At 41.7% G+C, this 19,675-nt stretch overlaps 1 protein-coding gene across 1 annotated transcript in view; it reads left to right on the top strand.

Annotated features, from left to right (window-relative positions):
* The first annotated feature begins 17,905 nt into the window (after positions 1 to 17,905).
* Positions 17,906 to 19,675, top strand: part of FLRT2 (fibronectin leucine rich transmembrane protein 2) — a 107,642-nt gene continuing 105,872 nt past the window's right edge. The window contains exon 1 of the mRNA XM_086318901.1: positions 17,906 to 18,302. The gene's annotated coding sequence lies outside the window, so the exon portion shown is untranslated. The remainder of the gene's footprint in view (positions 18,303 to 19,675) is intronic.

Raw genomic sequence — 19,675 nt, 5'->3', positions numbered from 1 at the left:
TGCTGAGATATCACTTTACCTACAAAGGTCCATACATTTAAAGCTATGGTTTTTCCTGTGGTCATGTATGGATGTGAGACTTGGACTATAAACAAAGCTGAGTGCCGAAGACTTTATGCTTTTGAATTGGTGTTGGAGAAGACTCTTGAGAGTCCCTAGGACTGCAAGGAGATGCCACCAGTCAATTCTAAAGAAGATCAGTCCTGAGTGTTCTTTGGAAGGACTGATGCTAAAGCTGAAACTCCAATACTTTGGCCACCTCATGCAAATAATTGACTCATTGGAAAAGACCCTGATGCTGGGAGGGACTGGGGGCAGGAGGAGAAGGGGACGACAGAGGATAAGATGGCTGGATGGCATCACCAACTCAATGGACATGAGTTTGAGCAAGCTCCAGGAGATAATGAAGGACAGGAAAGCCTGGCGTGCGGAAATCCATGGGGTTGAGAGTTGGACATGACTGAATGACTGAACAACAAGAGGTGTGGAAACTGACCAATGACTGTAGCCGTCTCAAACGTGGGCTTATGAAGGATTCTGAGACTCATTGGGAATCAGTGAGGATAGAATGAATGTAGTGAAAACTTCTGGAAGGAAGGACGTAATCAGCAGTCCTCGTGTCGTGTTTGTTACATGTGAATCAGAAAGTAGTTAACTCAACATGATTCGTGTCATGGTTTAAAAAAATTTTAGCTTGTGAAAATCTTCTTCAAAGGAAACCTCACCTAGAAATGTAAATAAACAGAATACATAAAAGCAAAACTGTCTAAGGGATGTCTAGAAACTCCACCCACTCTCTTCTCCGTCCCGACCTTCCTCCCCGTTGAGATCACTACCCACAAGAGTTTCTAGAGCTAATTAACTAGTTGAGTAAGATAAGGCTGAAAGTGAAGTGAAAGTGAAGTCACTCAGTTGTGTCCAACTCTTTGTGACCCCATGGACAGTAGCCCACCAGGCTCCACCGTCCATGGGATTTTCCAGGCAAGAATACTGGAGTGGGTTGCCATTTCCTTCTCCAAAGATAAGGTTAGCAGATGCTAAAGGAAGCTACCTGCTATAGACACAAATACTTCTGCCTTATCAAGGGAAATATTAATATTTCTGTCATTTAATATTTCAAAGGAAATATTAAAATTTTCCTTTATATTATACATTTAGTTCCTATTTGTTCTCTATTATGGAGAAGGAAATGGCAACCCACTCCAGTTCTCTATTAATACTCAGTGAAGATTTGAGAATTTCCAGACTAATTCAGTTTTACCAGTAGACAATCAAAAGGAGGGACTTTGGTTTACATGGAGACATTAAGGTAAAAGGTCAGAGTTTACAGCTGAGGGACTCAGTGGGTTTTAGGAAGTAAATTGGCAGCAATAGTTGAAAGTGGGAAAACCCAAGAGAAAGATTTATCCGTGTCAGGCACAGTCAGCCATCTCTCTCCTTAACTATTACCCTTGCTGAACCCTAAAGGTTTTGAGATTTATTAAATTACTGGGAAATGAGTTCTTTGCAGCTTCTGTTGGTAACTTAAAGGTTTGTCATGTAAACTCACAGTGAAGTGCAAAGCACAAGGACAATATATTTTAAAACCATATTTTGTTCTGGAATCAACAGAAAAGTTCTACAAGAATAATGTGTAATTTTCACAAGCATTAGATGGCTAATGAATTTAGGAGATATCTGTTTTTAAGAAGATTAGATGTGGAACAGAAGCAAACTGATACTTTGAAGTTGGACGTCCATTGATGGGCTTTATTTGATCCTTGCATAAGATTCTTGTCAACTAAAGCATCTTAACGTTGTCTTTTCCAGTTTCAAACTCTGAAGGGTCACAGCTAGGAGAGCCTCCTATTCAGCTTTGCATCCCCAATGTCAATCACAGATGTCTGGTTCCTGTGGAGTAGTTACTATTTGCTGAGGTTAAGTAATTGCTTTTGTAAGTATCTCAGTCATGTTCAATAGTAATCGGGGTGCCACATCTGAGAGACTCAAAAAGGAAGAAGACTGAAAAACTCCACTCTTGTTTTTGGAGACCTAGTAGATATCTCTGAGGGCATAAGCTCTATGTTTAAGAAGGTGCAAGGTCTGGGGCAAACCTGCAGACTATGCTTTCTGATAGCTTCTGAGCAATGGGTCTAGCGATAGCTATGCATTTTCATTTATAGATTGGTATAATTAGCAAAGCTGACATGAATGAGGTGATTTTTGCTGCATTAAAAATTCCAACCTATTGTAATATCAATTAATAAGCATATTTTAAGTAGTGAATCTCTGAACATTATCCAATGCCTTTGGTCATAATTTCCTGAGATAGGACTTAAAAAGAAATTAAGCATTGATTTTTGCATTTTGAATTCTCTAAAATGTATTCCATGTACTGTGGCTATGAACTTTTGAAGAGTTACAGTCTTGGTCACCTACTGTGGATTTGTTTCAGCCAAAGGTAATAAGTTTTTACAACTAATTGTAAATATCGCCTTTCAGTGGTTTTAATGAACCTAATAAAGAAATATGGTAATTTGCCTGCTCTCTGCAGACACTTAGCTGTGAGAAAATTAAATTAGGATTAAGCCATATTAACCTTCATTACTTAGTCAGAGTAATGGATATTTCAGTGTAACTTAAGACAATAAAACAATGCTATAGATGAATCTTTAGAAATTTTAAATTCAGTGTATGTGATAGTCTTTATAGCTATATTTTAGATGTGATAGAACTGAAATATTCTTTACACTTTGAATACAATGAAGCACCATCAAGGAAAGATCCACCCTCAGTCTAACAATGTACTTGGTAGAAAGCTAGCACTTTTTCTTCCTTTAATAAACAAAACAGCAACAAAACAAAAAATCTATTCCTTGTTTTATTAAAATGAACCACATATTTAAAGAGAAAAGCTCCAGAATGAATTATGAGACTGATGTACTTATTTCCACATGATGGACAATATAACTAGGAGGATCTTTCAGTTCAGTTCAATTCAGTCACCCAGTCGTGTTCAACTCTTTGTGACCCCATGAACCACAGCATGCCAGGACTCCCTGTCCATCATCAACTCCAGGAGTTTACCCAAACTCATGTCCATTGAGTCTGTGATGCCATCCAACCGTCTCATCCTCTGTTGTCCCCTTCTTCTCCTGCCTTCAATCTTTCCCAGCATCAGGGAATCTTCAAATGAGTCAGTTCTTTGCATCAAGTGGCCAAAGTATCTTTAGAAGTTGATAAAAGTTTTTGAAAATGTAGGTCTTAGGATCTGCTTTTTGGAACATATATATATATGTGTGTGTGTGTGTGTGTGTGTGTGCATACACACACATATATACCTATATACATGTATACACTGAAAGTTTTTAAATGTCATGAGATCCAATTTGTGCCTTTGCTACTCAACTGAGCCATAGAAAATGTGTAAACAAATGAACATGTGTGTTTCAATAAAGCTTTATTTACAAAACAAGGCAGCTGGCAGAAGTTGACCCACAGGCCACAGTTTGCATAACTGCTGAAGTAAAATTGCAAAAGTTGCTCACTGGCTGGAAATAAGGGAAAGGAGGATGCCAATGAAACATTTCCTTTTCATGTACATTGAGCCACATCAATGTGCTTCTTAGATCTTGTACACAGGCTCTGAATAAACAACTTTCAATTGTAATCCTCCAGGTTCTTTTTCTGGACAAGTTAAATGAAACCTTATCTGCAGACATCTGGATATAGTCAGGGCTTGTCATGCTGGAATTAAGAACTTGGGATGGCATCAACCCTGCTGTCACTGGCTTTTGACATTTGTATCAATGCTTTCCTTTAAAATGGTGGCATTTAGACAGTTCTGGGAGGGGTTCTCAAGATCTAAAGCACACTGACATGACTCAACATACATGTAAAGGAAATGTTTCATTGCTTGGTGGTGGTTTCCATGCCAGAAGTCTCTAGACATTGAAGACACTGACACCCAGTTTCCAAAGAATGGGGATTGGGGAGGTGGCAAGGAGGAGGAGTCCAGGCTGGATATCTGGATCTTGGATGCTAAAACCAATGAAATGTTGATGTTCCCAGTTATATTTGCCAAGAGTTTAAAAGCTACATCTTCTTGCATTGATGGTCTAACTGTGATTGCCCAAGAGGAGCATGCCAAAAAGGAGGGGTGAGGGGATTTCCTTTACTCATGATATATAATATCTCCCAAATGTCTTGCAGAACCAGCAATTAGGAGTTGCCAAAATATCTTAACTTCACATTATAGTGCAGCCTCACTGACTTCATGCTCATCTGCAGAACATATAGGATGGAAGCAAAAATGGTGATGGAGAGGGTAAGAAAAATAAAATGGCATGAAAATCTTAAGTCTTTAAGGTAACAACGGTGACATTAGATGGGATACTGATAACATTCCAATCTTGAAGAAAGATGAATTACAGAGGAAATCACTCCCAAAAGGAAAGAAGTGGAATACAAAATATAAGTAATGTAACTTTTTAAGGAGAAAAGGCAGACTCTTCACTGGTCTTATCTCTTAAGAATGAGATATTGCACCATCTGCTCCCCAAACAGTTATTTCATCTCACTCTGGATTTCTCCTTGGTCTCCTCCCTACGTTTCTCTGAATTTTCAGATTGGCTCTCTTCCTATGAGTCACATCCTTTCTTTAACTGTTTCCATATTTATTCCCCTCTCGGCAGCTTATGTATGACTCTTTGTTAAGCTTTTCAAAATATTGCATGTTCCTGCGTCATAATACTTTGCCAGTATCTAGCACCTATTATTCTTAGAACTCATTGGTGTTCAAATGCTGTCTTCCTAACTCCTATGTTTAAAAATGATTATTCATTTTACAGGTATAAACTTGCATCACAGTTTTTTACAAATATAGTTACTAGCTTACACTCTGATTTTACAGTGCTTAATTTAACTCATGTTTGTATGGCCATTGAATGATATCTTCCAAATTGTAATCACTTCTACTGCGTCATTGCCTTCTTCTACAATATCCTACATGATATGTAATTTCATATGCCTCTAACCAATTTTTTGTCATCCACTGGTAGTTCTCTCTGATACATTGACTGAGCCAATATCTTGTTGTCCCCTATCCCTTATTTCTAGCCAGTGACCAAACTCTTGTAATTTTGCCTCAGCAGGGGCACTCTAGTTCTGCAAACTGTGGCCGTGGGTCAGTTCCTGCCAGCTTCCTTGTTTTGCAAATAAAGCTTTATTGAAGCACACATGTTCATTTGTTGGCATGCTGTCTATGGCACGGTCGAACAGCAAAGGCACAAACTGGATCTTATGATTTATTTAAAAACCTTCAATGACTCCCTATTCCCTTCAGTATAAAACTCAACTTTTTAAACACAAGTTGCAAGCCCTGTTATTAAATTCTTTCTCTTCTGTTTTTCCTCTCCTTGACAATAGATATCCCAAGCAAAGTAAGCAGCTTCATATTTCTGCCACATTTCATACCCTATCAGAAAGCATGCTTGACTCCAAAAGACTGAGTTAGGTGCTTACTTATTCTATGCTCTTACACAGAACATCACGTTTCCCCTGGCTAGCACTGAACACAATTGCACTGTAATTCCACTGACTTGTCTGAATCCTCTGCAATAATCTACTTCTTGCCACTGTTGCCAGGATCAAATGAAGTGCCTGGCACACAGTAGGGCTTCAGAAGTATTTAATAACCTAAGCAATAAAACAAGGACGCCGTGCAGATACTTACCAAAAAAAAAAAAAATCTATGACAGGAAGCTTGTAAAAGTCAAAGAGAACAACCAAATTTAGAGCAATGCAGAAAATATCCAAGAGTAATAGAAAGAATATAGACTCTTTTTTTGTTGAGAAATTAGCTACATTTGTACAGGTAATATTCTATGAGAAAGTATGATGGAATAACTCAACATATTTACTGGGTTATAATATACAAGGACCAGCAGAAAATTCCATAGTTGTAATTCACAATGCTCAGCCATTATTCTAAGCATGTTGACATTATTACATCCATTTATCTTGTTATTAATGATTCTAACTTACCCTCTGCAAATTATTATTACTCTTAATAATTGTTTAGTTTGAATCTCACTATTTTGAAATAATGCAAAGTGTTAATATGAAAGGGAAAAAACATTTAGAAGTCAGAGAAGGAGAAATATTAGGAGCACTGATGACGACGAAAATCGCTGTTATAGGGAAAGTAAATACATGCTTCATTTTTCATAAACATTTTATTAATTATGGGAATATCTTCTATCTTGAGCTGTGCTTATAGACGATCTTAGATCCAGCCAAATGCTCTTTCCTTATGCAAAATGTCACCCTAATGTAAGGCTCATAAAGTTTTCCATGTTACCTATAATGAGGGATAATGTCTTGCTTATTATGTAGACTCCAGCATTTGCCTCATTAAACCAGTGTCTAACCACCATAGTCATGGCTTTTCCTGGGATATGAATGAATAGTGGGCATCAAAGGCAAGAAAATGAGCCAGAACTAAGTGTTTTTACTCAACTTACTGTATTTGGATCTCCAAAACAAGTTGGAAACTGGGACTTCAATGAATCCTTCCTCGACTAAATTGTAAAGCTAATAGTATTAAAATATACATTTCTATGTATTTCTTTGGGTTTCCCTGATGAATCAGTGGTAAAGAATGCACCTGCCAATCCAGGAGATGTATGTTCTCAGTCTCTGGGTACAGAAGATCCCCTGGAGAAGGACCTGTCCACCCACTCTAGTATTCTTGCCTGGGCAATCCCATGGACAGAGGAGCCTGGTGGGATGCAGTCTATGGGGTTGCAAATGAGTCAGACACAACTTAGCATCTAAACAACAGCGTTTCTGTACCAGTTTCACACAAAGAACTATTTAGATGATCTTGTTTGCATTAATTCTGTTGGGTTTTTGCTTTCACAGCTAAAAAGAACTACATTCCAATGGATAGATATGCTTTAAAACATTTCTGTGAAGGAAATTATTAATAAAATATTAATTAATAAAGAAACCATAAAATCTTTAGAAACAAGAGGATTTTACAGACTTTGGAAGCTAAGTGTAACCAAAATATAATAAGGAACTTTGAGTGGATGAGTCCTGGAACATACCTCAGTGTTCTCTGATTCATAGTCCCAAAGGTGATCTGAGTTTCTATATTGTTCATAGTCACTCATTTATTTGAAGAAAAGACTTTCCCAATAGACTATATAAATCTGTAAGAAATGGCACTTGCCTTTTAATCTTACCCAAAGTATCTGTAAGAAGGATGGTCAGCATTCTTTTTCTAACTGTAGCTTTGTGACATGAGTTTTCAAAGGCAATAATAATGTGGAATATTATGGGATCCGCATAAATGATTTGACTTATCCCGAGGAAGGAAAGCCCCCTACTGTTCCCAATGGTGATGTGACGAGCACAAGCCATGCTTGTACTGTTTGAATACATATCCCCTTACTCCTGCCTGGTGGGGTTCAGAGTCACCCACCAGGCAGGGTTAACTAATGACTGAAACGAAACCCAGCTATTTGAGGAAATCTCAAAGGCTTCCTGGAGCTAGGTTGGAAAGATGTCCCTTGCAAAGGGCTGTGCTTTATGCTTTTGCACTGTTTACAGAACTTACAGCACAATGGAGCATGATTAATGAGGCTCTCCAAGCACCAGGCCAAGCATAGGACTTTGTACTTGTCACAGCTGAGGATCAGCCCTTTATTCCCCTTATAACCTAAGAAGTGCAAACCAGAAACTGATCATTTCCTAGAGGAGTGACCCTGGGTTTCATCTCCAAGCAAACCAAGGGGTTAAAGAGAAGACATTCTCATTTTCTCTTAAGAATGATGCCTTAACTTAAGGAAATGCTTTTTCTCTGAGATACTCTTACATTTATCATTTTATTCTATGCTTACAAAATGATGTAAAGCAAGTTTGCCAGAAATTATTATCACCTATGAGATGAGACATCTGGGCCTTATGAAAATTGAGTGGTTTTCCTAAATACTCAGCTAGTTGGAAACATATTTGATACCAGAACTCAGCCTGGTTCTAATCCAAATATGCTGCAACCCGCTCTTAGACTTAAACACCTCCTATGAGGCATTGGCAAAGAATCTGGCCCATTAAGAAACATTCTTAATACCTTCAAAACCTAGGCTTTTCCTAGAGCCTGAGAGTGCAAAATGTAAAATAAATAAATAAATAAATGTGATTCAGAGCCATGATAAAATATTTTAAATATTTCTCATTGCATCCATTCAAGAAGTCGATCTCAAAACCCTCAGACTTGTGTTTCTCTCCCTTCAAAGCTCAGACCTCATTACATGTGCTCATCCTCACCTCCCTTCCAGCTGGGACGCTGTTGTGAACGGGTGATGGATGGCCCACAGGTCTGGGGATCTAGTCACAGTTCTAACCTCCTTCACTCTATCAACAGCTTCCTGAGGCCTGAAAAACAAGGTCTTCCTGGCTGTAAAAAAAGGCCATTAGAGAGAGTACACAGACTCAACTTCACCACATCTGGTGGGCAAACTCCTGTTTGAGCAAAATGAAGGCAGAATACCCGTCAGGGCCCGTTTTCAAGTGAGAGCAACTACGTCAGCTGTCCTGAAGCTCCCCACGTGAAGATTATCTGTCCTTTGGATCCTTTTGTATTATTCGGGGTAGATTATTTTTCCTGAGCATGTTCATCAGCAGTACCTGGAAAAGCATGATGACAATTTATCCCAGTGTAATGCACGTGGCGTGCTCTTGTCCAATTTTCTTCTTTTTTCTTTGTGTTTCCTTTCTTTCCCTTCCTATATCTATATATATATCCACCCCCACCCGCCCCCCAGTAATCCTCCTAGTAAAATGACAGGTGTATCTATTCCAGACATTACAGTGGAACCCATGGAGAAACACTTTCAGCGGTTTTGCTTATTTATTTTCTGGTTGAGCACAGGTCTGGAGCTGTCACCATTTGAGAAAAGAGAGACTCTTGATCTGAGCTACTTGATGGACAAGATGTTGTCTTTATTTTCTTTTATTTTTTTCTTCCCTTTGGCAGCTGATACTGTGTCTGACTTTCTTCTTAACCCATCTGTCTTATGCTTTCTTGTTTTGCCAGAAAAAAAGAAAAATTTGACATCTCCACAAAATGATATTTATGTTGCTGCAACTGGACAGAGAGAAACAAGATTCTTGATTGACGAATATCTGAAGGAATTTAGCTGTTAAAGAGATATGTTAAACTAATTGGTAATTCTATTGTGGAAGATAGGTTTTTATTAATAGAAAATCATGTTTCCTTAAACCATAGTAAACAAATGTATTATGGGTTGTGAAAATAGAATCTTTTGGCAGAGGAGTCTGTAAGCAGAGAACTTAATACAAAGAAGAAAATTTGTTTTTCCACAGTGATTCATAGACATTTTTCAAATGTTAGTTGTTGTTTTGTTTTTTTTTTCCCAGAGAAGGGAGTGGAGAGGATATATCACTCAGCATTTTGTTTTTTCTACTTCTGAATTTTATGGACCACATGCATAGATTTACTCAGATTGCAAATGACTTGCTGTTTTAAAGAAGGAAGGAGAATGAATTATTGAAGCTTGACTATTAGTTCGCTATTTCTAATACCATCATGTTCTTTATTTATCACTCGAGATAATTCAAGTCCTATTTATTGGTGATGTTTGAGGATCTAACAAGAATATTTATAAGATTAAATATTCATGGATGTTGACATCAACCCTCTTAGCTTTTAAAAAATAATTTTATTGAGACATATTTGCATACCACATAATTCACTCTTTTCAAGTGTACGATTCATTGATTATTTTCAGTAAATTTACCAAGTTATGCATCTCTTAACAATGAATCAGTTGTGCATTTACTGCCAATCTCCATTTCTTCTTCTTTTTTTAAATCTTAATTTAATCTAATTTACTTGGCCGCACTGCACAGCAAGTGGGATCTTAGTTCCCTGACCAGGGGTTGAACCCACGCCCCCTGCAGTGGAAGGGCAGAATCTTAAGCACTGGACCACCCGTGAAGTCCCCAATTTCTTCCTCCTTCCTCCAGTTCCTCTTCATTCTGGAAACTACTAATCTGCTCTCTGCATTCATCAAATTTGCCTCTTCTCTCTATTCATTATAAATTAAAACATGGAATAGGAGATCTCTTGAGTATGGCTTATTTTACTGAGCAAGATATTTTTGAGGTTCACTCATTCATTAGTATGTATCCCCACTTGGTTCTTTTTATTGCCAAACTGTGTTCTATGGCTTGGACGTGCCACAGTCGGGCTATCCATTCACCAGCTGATGGACATGCTAGTTGCTTCCAGTTTGGGGTTATTGCAAGTCATGCTGCTAAGGACAGTCATGTGAAAGTGTTTGTGTGAACCTATGTTTTCATTTCTCTTGGGTGGATATAACTCAGAGTGGAACTTCTGGGTCACATGGTACATTTATGTTTAACTTTTTAAGAAACCGTCACACGAAACTGTTCTCTAAAATGGCTGTCCTATTTTACATTCCCATCAGCAATGTATGAGACTTCCAAATTATCTGCTTGTTCACCAACTGCTTATTGTGGGGTTTGGGGCTTGTTTTTTAGGTCACACCTTGAGGAGCGTGGCATTTTAGTTCCCCAAACAAGGATGAAATCCACACTCTCTGCATTGGAAGAATGGAGTTTTAACTACTGGACTGACAGTGAAGAATTGGAATGGGGGTAGGTTGCTTTTTTTTTTTTTTTTTGCTGTTATAGTGGGAGTGAAACGGTATCTCACTGTGGTTATGATTTGAAATTCCTTAATGATTTGAGGATTCTTTAGCTTTTATAAGTTTACTCCTGCAATTTTAAGTCTGTCTGCTTAGGACAGATATGTGAGGAATACACTGTGTCTTTAAAGGAATCTGGCTTTTAAATCATAGGGAAATTTTTTAATAATCTTTGATTTTATCCAAAGTGACAAGAAAAAAAGTTTCCTGCTTATGAGAGAATATAGCATACAGTTGGGCTGGACTAGGGGCTAAACTCTGAACAGGCTTCTCGAGACCTGAAATGTATCAATAGGTGCTTCTCTGGTTCTGTGACCTGGGACATGGGTGGGAGGTGGGGAATTCTCTTATGCAAATAGTTAATTTAGAAATGCTGTGAGGGATAAAGGGTTAAGCAATGAAGGTATTCTTTATGCTGACTGCTTGACTTTCCACCAAGTTGATAATCTTTATTCTTGTATCTGTTGCACTTAATAATCTAATGCTGTAACAGTTATAAAGCACTAAAGTGAAAGGGAAAAGAAATCCCACTATATAAATGTGAAAATACATCAGAATCCCTAAAAATAAAAATTAATACATTATCCAAGAACAGAAGAATTTAGGTCTTTCTGTGGTTTGACATCATGTCTGGGGTTTACTAAACATCTCATCAAAATGCCAAGGAATGGGAAGACCTTTCAAACTCAAGCTCTTAATGACTTCTTTGGAGAAACTAACCTCATGGCCTTTGAAGGCAGGAGGAGAAGGGGACGACAGAGGATGAGATGGTTGGATGGCATCACTGACTTGATGGACATGCGTGTGAGCAAGCTTCGGGAGTTGATGATGGATAGGGAAGCCTGGCGTGCTGCAGTCCATGGGGTCGCAAAGAGTCGGACACGGCTGCGCGTCTGAACTGAACTGAACTGAACTGAACCTCATGGCCTCTGTGCTGTTGTTGAGTTGCCAAGTCCTGCCCATCTCTCTGCAACGCCATGGACTGCAGCAGGCCAGGCTTCCCACTCCTTCACGATCTCCTGCAGTTTCCTTATTGAGTCGGGAATGCCATCCAACCACCTCATCTTCTGTCACCCTCTTCTTTCACCTTCAATCTCTCCCGGCATCAGGATCTTTTTATGACCTTTGTCTACCTACAAAACGGACTGGTGAACCACGATGGCTCTTCAGTTTTTAGGAAGTAGAATTTATCTTCTGTCCCTGTACTATTGATAAATAGTAAAAACCAAATTCTGATAAATTTACTTACATTCATGATACATGATTTTTTAGTTTTATCTGTGACAAAGTATTTCTTTAAATTTGTTTATGATCAAGTTTTATTGTTAATTTTATATTTCAAGAATGTTTTAAGTGGAAAAGTGGAAACATGAAATCCAAGTTGTTCCAACTGAATAAGCAGATGAGATGACTAAACCCAGAAAGTCAAGAACTGAAATAATCCAGCCATAAAATGTGTGTGGTGGGGGGAATGACTAAACAAAAGAATCATTTGAAAAACTTTAGTTTACCTCTATTAGTTAAGTGGGGAAACTAACAACTCTGAAAGAAAATTGGCCAACAGAATTTTATGGAAACATTTTAATGATACAGTGCAAAGATAAGCTAAGAATTTCCTAGGCTGAGAAAGTTTATTTTCTGAGTAGTTCAACTCAGTAGCAAACAGTCGTACCAGAAAGTATTGTTTAGAACAACTTTACGAAAACTTAGCAGTTCTCTATGTTGAAGCTCGGAGACAAGGCTACCAGAAAAGCAAAAATTACAACACAAGTAAAACTCATGGCTTAAGGCTATACAGAGTAAAATATGAAGTGTAAAATGAAGCGTTAATTTTGTCAGACTCTTTACTACCCCATGGATTGTAGCCACCAGGGTCTTCTCTCCATGCGATTCTCCAGGCAAGAATACTGGAGTGGGTTGCCATTTCCTCCTCCAGGGGATCTTCCCGACCCAGGGATCAAACTCCTGTCTCCTGCATCTCCTGCATTGGCAGGTGGCTTCTTTACTACTGAGTCACCTGGGAAATCTGGAGGCTTAGAGTATCATCTTACAAATCCAAGTTCAGGGCTGTTGCAACTATACAGAAAACTTAAGCAATAAGATATTTGTTCTCATAAAGACCCTCAGTCTTAAAAACTGTCTCTGACCTTCTAAAGAATGCAATTTTATTTTTCTAATATGTTACCAGACTGTAGGAAGTACACATATACGTGCATGCATGTATATGTACAGTGTACCGGGAAATTATATGTAAGAAAATACAAATGTATGCAAATATATATTCCAATCAGAATCCTATATACTCATTCAGTTAAGTTTGTTTTCTCAGATTAAACTAGCACCTCTGCCTTCATCAAGACTACTGTCAGATATGGAAGGCTGGGGAACATTTTCCACAATGGTTGTGACCAGGTTTGAATAAATCCCTGAGTAGATCTTTCATCTCTTCTTAAAATGGCTTATATCTTTACATCACTCCTGTAGCATTGCTAAAAGGGCGTCTCCCTCACTCTATCCCAGCGTTGTTGGAGAGTGTTTGCTTCAGGGTGTTTGCCAGCTTCCCTTTGGAACTGAGAGCAACTGCTTAACAAATGGCAGGTCTTTGTAAGAGGAAATCTCTGTGGTTTAATGTACTTTTGTTTCCAGTCAGTATGCACCTTCTGTTTTTGTTCACTTATAATCATCTTGTAACCCACATGGAAAGTCAAAGAAACCAAGGCTTGGAGAAATGGATAGTCAATCAATTACTTCCACACTGCTTTTTCAATTCTTGGCCCAAAGAGTTTTCCATGAGACACGAGAGTCGAGTTGGTGCCTGGGACTGCTGTATGCAGACAGCTGGATATAAAAGAAAGACAGAGAATCCCCTCTAAAATCAAGACCTTGTCAAAAGATCTTCCTCATCACTTGCATGAGGTCTTCCCTCGAGAGAGAATCTCTTTCAGGACACTGAAGTACTTTGCATATACCTCAATTGTTATATTTACCTCATGAGTGTATAATTATTTGGCAATGTGTCTCTACCAGACTGAAAGTTTTGACAAGTTTGGAACTGAGTCTACTCAGCATATACCTGCTATCTGTTTTGTTTTCTACAGACGTCTGTAGGATGAATAGACGAACTATATACTGTAGTGTGGTGTTCCAAAGTCAGAAAGATGTTCGTTTTATTAATGTCACTGAATCACAAAAACTAAGCCACACTCATAAAATATGTGTCACACACTGCTGTGCTGTTCTGTGCTTAGCTGCTTAGTCATGTCCAACTCTTTGCAACCCCATGGACTATAGCCCACCAGTCTCTTCTGTCCACGGGATTCTACAGGCCAGAATACTGGAGTGGGTAGCCGTTCTCTTCTCCAGGGGATCTTTCCAACCTAGGGATCAAACCCAGTTCTCCCACATTGCAGGCAGATTTCTTACCATCTGAGTCACCAGGGAAGCCCAAGAACACTGGAGTGGGTAGTCTATCCCTTCTCCAGCGGAAATTCCTGACCCAGGAATGGAACCAGGGTCTCCTGCATTGCAGGTAGATTCTTTACCAGCTGAGCTACCAGGGAAGCTGCCACAAGTTAGGAGTATTTTATATTCATGAAAAAAACGGAAAGTCACTTTTTTTGCAGTATGCGAATCATGGATTTCCTTATGTTGGTTCTCAACATAGGAGAAAGAATGCATTTCTGTCTACCTGCTGGAAGAACTAACTCATAAAGTCAACACAGGTATTCTGAGTATTTACCGGGAAAATAGAAACCTAATACCAACTCAATTTTTGAGACAACTAGATCTAATCCAGAGACCAATATGAAGATAGCTACTGTCACTCTGAGGGAGAATGAAATGAACACCATACTATCAGAAAACCATGAAAGAAAGATAAAAGTAAGAAGTCTTGAGTGTCATCTTTCCATAGGGAAGTTGGCATTCTTAACCAACCACACGTGGCAGCGAGGATTGAAAAGGAAAGGGACGTTAGAAAAGAATAGGATTTGGAGAATGACTAAATTTGGAAAGATGGGTTAAAAATACGTTCCCAAGAGGAGATGGTTGAACACTTTTCTAAGGACATAGACACAGGAAGAATTTTTCCTGGGAGATAATTCCTGGGTGAATTTGATATTTGGGGTGTTGATGAGCCCCCTGCATACTTTTTTTGCCCTTTCAAAAATTCTAAATTCATGAGAGTGGGCAGGAACTAGTAATTTATTTCCAAACAACAGAGCATGGAAATGAACAAATAATCCTATCGTGGGGAAATCTTGCACACAATCTCTTAAGGAGTAGTGACTTTTTCATCAGTGATGTCATGATGATATCTTCTCCCCCCTGATGTGATGAGAATGACATTCCACCTCCATGGTATTCATTCCCCAAAGCCATAGAGTCTAGTCTGGGGTCTGGTCATGAGAAAACATCAAACAAACCCAAACTGAGAGATGAAATACCTGACTTACTCATTCAACACTCTCAGGGGCATGAAAAACAATGAAAGACTGAGCAACTGGCACAGACCACAGGAGATGGGATTGCTGAGGGCAGCTTGGTACCCTAGCTGAGATTCTGAAACAAAGGACATTAGTGGAAAGACTGACGGAATAGGAATGAAGTCTTGAGTTTAGTTAGTAGCAATGCAGCAGTGTTGGTTCTTCCTTTTGATAAATGGGCCAAGGTGATCTAAGACGATAACATCAGAGGAAACTACCTTTAGCTTGATGTAACTTTCCTATGTTCTGAAGGCTGACACTGTGTGATGTAATGATAGTACTGTTACCAACAACAGCAACTGAAATTTCTGAAGCACTTTCACAAACACTGACTCATGATTTGACAGTATTATAAGGCTGGTAGAACAGGTGTTGTGATGTCCATTTCATAAGACAGTGGCTTGAAGCTGAATTTACCCAGGATCAAAATTTTTAGTGCCTTTGGGCTTAAACCATGATCTTATGAATCCAAATTCTATGTTATCTTTACTTTAACAGAGTATCAGAAAGAAAAGTCAATGCACAGGTGCAGGGGGGAGGGGAATAAGAAACATGGAGAGGAGGCACTAACGGATTTGAAACCATTAAGTTTCAATTGAAAACTCTCCTGGAGATTGAAGTCCTAAGCACAATTAACAGCCATTCTGGTTTTTGAAGCTCACAAATTTGCTTTTTGCTTCTCTCCATCTCAATACTCATGTATTAGTGATAGTTTCTCTATAAAATATAAATATAAAATATAAAAATAACCTAATTATCACAGTTTTGTTAGTCTGCAAAACTACTATACTCTGGAGCCCCTGAACCACATTAACTTTTTTTTTTTTTTTGCTTCCTCTGGCCTCACCATCATACTTTTCTAGAGCTGACTCATGGGTCATGTGCCTAAGAAATTTCATATATTTGGTGTGGTATTTTCCATACTTCATTTTCCTTGTCTGGATTAAACAGCACCAGCAGTCTTTAATGGGAGTATGTTCACAGGACAGTCTCTTATACTTTAGAAACAGCAGTCATCTATATGCAAATTCTGGACATCTGCAAGCATCCCCTCTCCCTTTCTCAGTCACATTCATTTTCCAGTAGCATACATCAGAAAGTAAAACCTGAACAGGGTTCCGTTTTGCCTTGAAACAAAAATGCATCCTTAAAGATGAAATAATTATACTGTCATATCACACTGAGGTTTCCAAAGAACCTCGAGCGGATACTTATGTACACTCTCACACACGAAGATGGCTGTTTAAAAGCAGGTAGATGAATATTCTTCCTAAACTGTGGTCTCCCTAGTTGCTGCTGCAGCCTGAGGAGTTATTCCTATGCTTTGCTGCCACCTTGGCAAACTAGAAGGATTTACAACGGAATTCTGTACCCAGCGGGCTGGAAACAGGGTTCCCATTGACGAGGCGGGGTGGCCTGGCTCAGAGAGGCGGTTGAAACGGCCTTTATGCAGCAGAGAGAATCTGGGAACATCTATCCTCCGGTGGATTTCCTCTATTTATAATAACTCGGGTTCGGCAAGATTCAAGTGTTCTTCTCTGAATGGCTTTTAAAGGCTCGGTCTCTCTTAGTTCGAAATGGAGATGGGGAAGGAAGGAGTCGGTTGGGGACGTCTGAGTGTGCGCTCTGAGTGGCCCTTTGGGGGCCGACGCTGACAGCGAGGCGCTCTGTTCTCCGTTTTCTCTCGTCTAACCTTCCATTCCGCCTCCATGGGATGACTCGCCTCCAACTTCAGTTAACTTCTTGGGAGTCCGGAGCACTTACTGGAAGATGTTTACAAAATGCGAAGCATCTGGGTGGCCAAGGCGGAGGCTCATATTCCCTTTTTATCGCTTCCAAAGAAACTGGGGAAATAAGCATTAAAATCCAGGTTCTCAAATTTGACTGCTTTCCACGTCGGGACTCATATATTTTTTGCTTCGTCATTCTCTTCCGTGTTTGCCTTGTTGATTCCATTTTAAGGCGCGGGCTCTCTTGTGTCTCCCCGCCACCCCCACCCCCCACCTCTTTCCCCATTCAGGCCTCAAAAATCCCTCACCACCCCCTCGCCCCCACCTTCCAATCTCTTAATCTTATTTGAATATGTTGTGGTCTCTGGGCTGCTGCAGACACTGGGTGACTGGGAGACCCTTGCGGCTTCGTTTCAATTTGGCGTGAGTGGGTACAAGCCTTCTACAATTCGTCTCGCACACGCCAGTTAAAAAGCCAGAGTCAGAAGGAGCAGAGAGTTCCACAACTTCAAAGCACGGTCTAGGAAAGGAAATAATCCGGGGGTCCCGAGTAGGAGAGGGGAGGGGGCAGGAAAAAAAAGGGGGGGGGAATAAAACCCAACTTCGCTGGCAACTCCAATAAATCTAGTAACTGTTGGCAAAAAAAAAAAAAAAAAAAAAAATTAGATTCCGAGGGAGGGCTGGGTCTGGTCCGGATGAAACGCTAGGGCTCCTTCCCATGCCGGAGACGGGCGCTGGAAGCCTGCCACTGGCGTTCTGCCACGCGAGTGCCCCCAGACAGGAACACACCCACTGGAAACGCACGTGAACAAAGCTCGCTGCCCGGGAGCCGCCGCCTGCGGTTTGCTCGTGGATCACAGCTTCTCCAGGGAGGAGAGCAGGGCGTGCACAGGGTTAAGTTAGCTCCCTCCCCGGGAGGAGGGACAGGCGGCGGAGGGGGAAGGCAGCTCTCAGTCTCAGGCTGGGTACCTACGAGTTAGTTGTACGTTCGAAACCCTTCGCCGTCGCTTGCGAGGGTGGCATCTTCCAGTCCTACCGCGGAGGAACCGGGGAGCCGGGAGAGCATTCCAGCGGCCGCGCGGTCCCTGCCCCGGGGGGATGGTCTTTGGCCTGCGGTCCCGCGCGTCCAGAAGCCGAGACGCGTCAGCTCCGCGCCCGCCGCCGCGTCCACCCAGCCCGGGGATCGGGTTGGCAGTTCTCAACGATGGGCAGGAGGGACCTTGGCGGCGACCCCTAAAATAATACCATGCCCCGGGAGCCCCGCTGCTGTGGAGCCAGCTCCTTCCCTTCCCACCTCCCCGACCCTGTCGGATTCGGATGAGCGCAGTGCGAGGAGCTGCGGCCGCCAGGTAAAGGGGCTGAGGTGCCAGGTGGACTTTGCCAGAACCGACCTGGCTGCCGCTCTGCCAACACCACGCGGTCTCTTAAGGGGGATTGTTATTATTATTATTTAATCCGCTGGGGGTGATCTTTGGGATAGGATGCTTTAAGCTTTATCTTTCATCCGCCGAAAGAACAGACTGCTTAACTATCCCCCGATTTCAGAGAAGAGAAATCTAGCTGCAGGTCGAACCTCCCTCCTCTAAGGAGTTTTATAACTGAGCTCTGGGTCAAGACGCAAGTGAGCTAGTCCCCCCGGAGCATCGATCCTAAATTGGGGTTTCTAGATCCACTAACCTTGCCTGAATACAACCTCTCATTTCGCCAGGATGAACGTTAACTTCTGAGAGAGCAACGCTCCCTTAGGCCCCCACCCCTGCGCACGCTCCGTCTGCTGGTACTGTCACCAGCGTTACCATCAAGCCGTTGCATCTAAAACCACCAGCTTGCCCCCTGCCCGCAACCGGGGATCCTTGAGTGGCTAACAAGATGCGGAGGGCGCTGGTTCCTTTTCCTTCGAGTTGGGCCATAAGTTACTCCCCCACGCCACCCCCACACACACCTAAGCAAGTCTTTTCTCCAGCCGTGCTGGACTTCAGCGGTCTGGCACTGAGTTCCCTCCAGCGCGTCTTCTAGGCGCGCCAGTGGGGACGGCGAAGGCGGGAGCAGCCCACCGGGCTGAACTGGGATTGTGTTCCCGACTCCGGCTGCGCGGGGCGCGGGGAGGGGAGCGGTTAACGCCTCCCAGCACTGGGTTGAGAGGCGAATCGGACAGCGAGGAGCTCGCGAGTGGAGCCTTGCCAGCCGCCACCGCGCCCCAGGCTGGAAAGATGCCTCCTCCGCCACGCCGACCGGTCTCGGGCTTGTCCCCGCGCTTTCAGCGCCGGCGCGGTCACTTCTCATTTGTAATCAGGCCCAAGATCAAGGTTGTGGGTTGAGGTCGGGACAATAACCAAGGAAAGGAAGTATCCGGAGAGGGTGCCTGGGACGGGCTGAACCCACACTTGATGTCCGGTAAACTCCTGGAGCGCCTGAGGCTCCGGCCGGCGGCGGCGGCGGGTGGAGGAGGAGGCCACCGCTGCTGTGGTCCCTGGGGCTTTGATGCTGGCACCTCCCAGCAAGATGGCACTCACTGTCAGCCTTGGTTCACTTAACTCCCCCAGCCAACCCCCAACCCAGGCTGTGTATGAATCACACACTGAGTTTGGGGGAGGAAAGCGGCTTTGTCATCTGTAAGGCAAACGCATTTTACGGGGCCACCTTCTCAGAAGGCAACGCGGGAGCAGCGGCCCACGGGCACGACCTGGGGTCGTGTGTGCGTGTGTGTGTGTGTGTGTAAGCG

The sequence above is a fragment of the Bos grunniens genome, chromosome 10 (genome assembly GCF_055505025.1).
Source record: "Bos grunniens cultivar Pamir isolate PY7600 chromosome 10, Bosgru_T2T1.0, whole genome shotgun sequence".
Classification (NCBI taxonomy): Eukaryota; Metazoa; Chordata; class Mammalia; order Artiodactyla; family Bovidae; genus Bos; species Bos grunniens.
The sequence above is the reverse complement of the archived record's forward strand: the minus strand, read 5'-3'. Positions and strand labels throughout refer to the sequence as shown.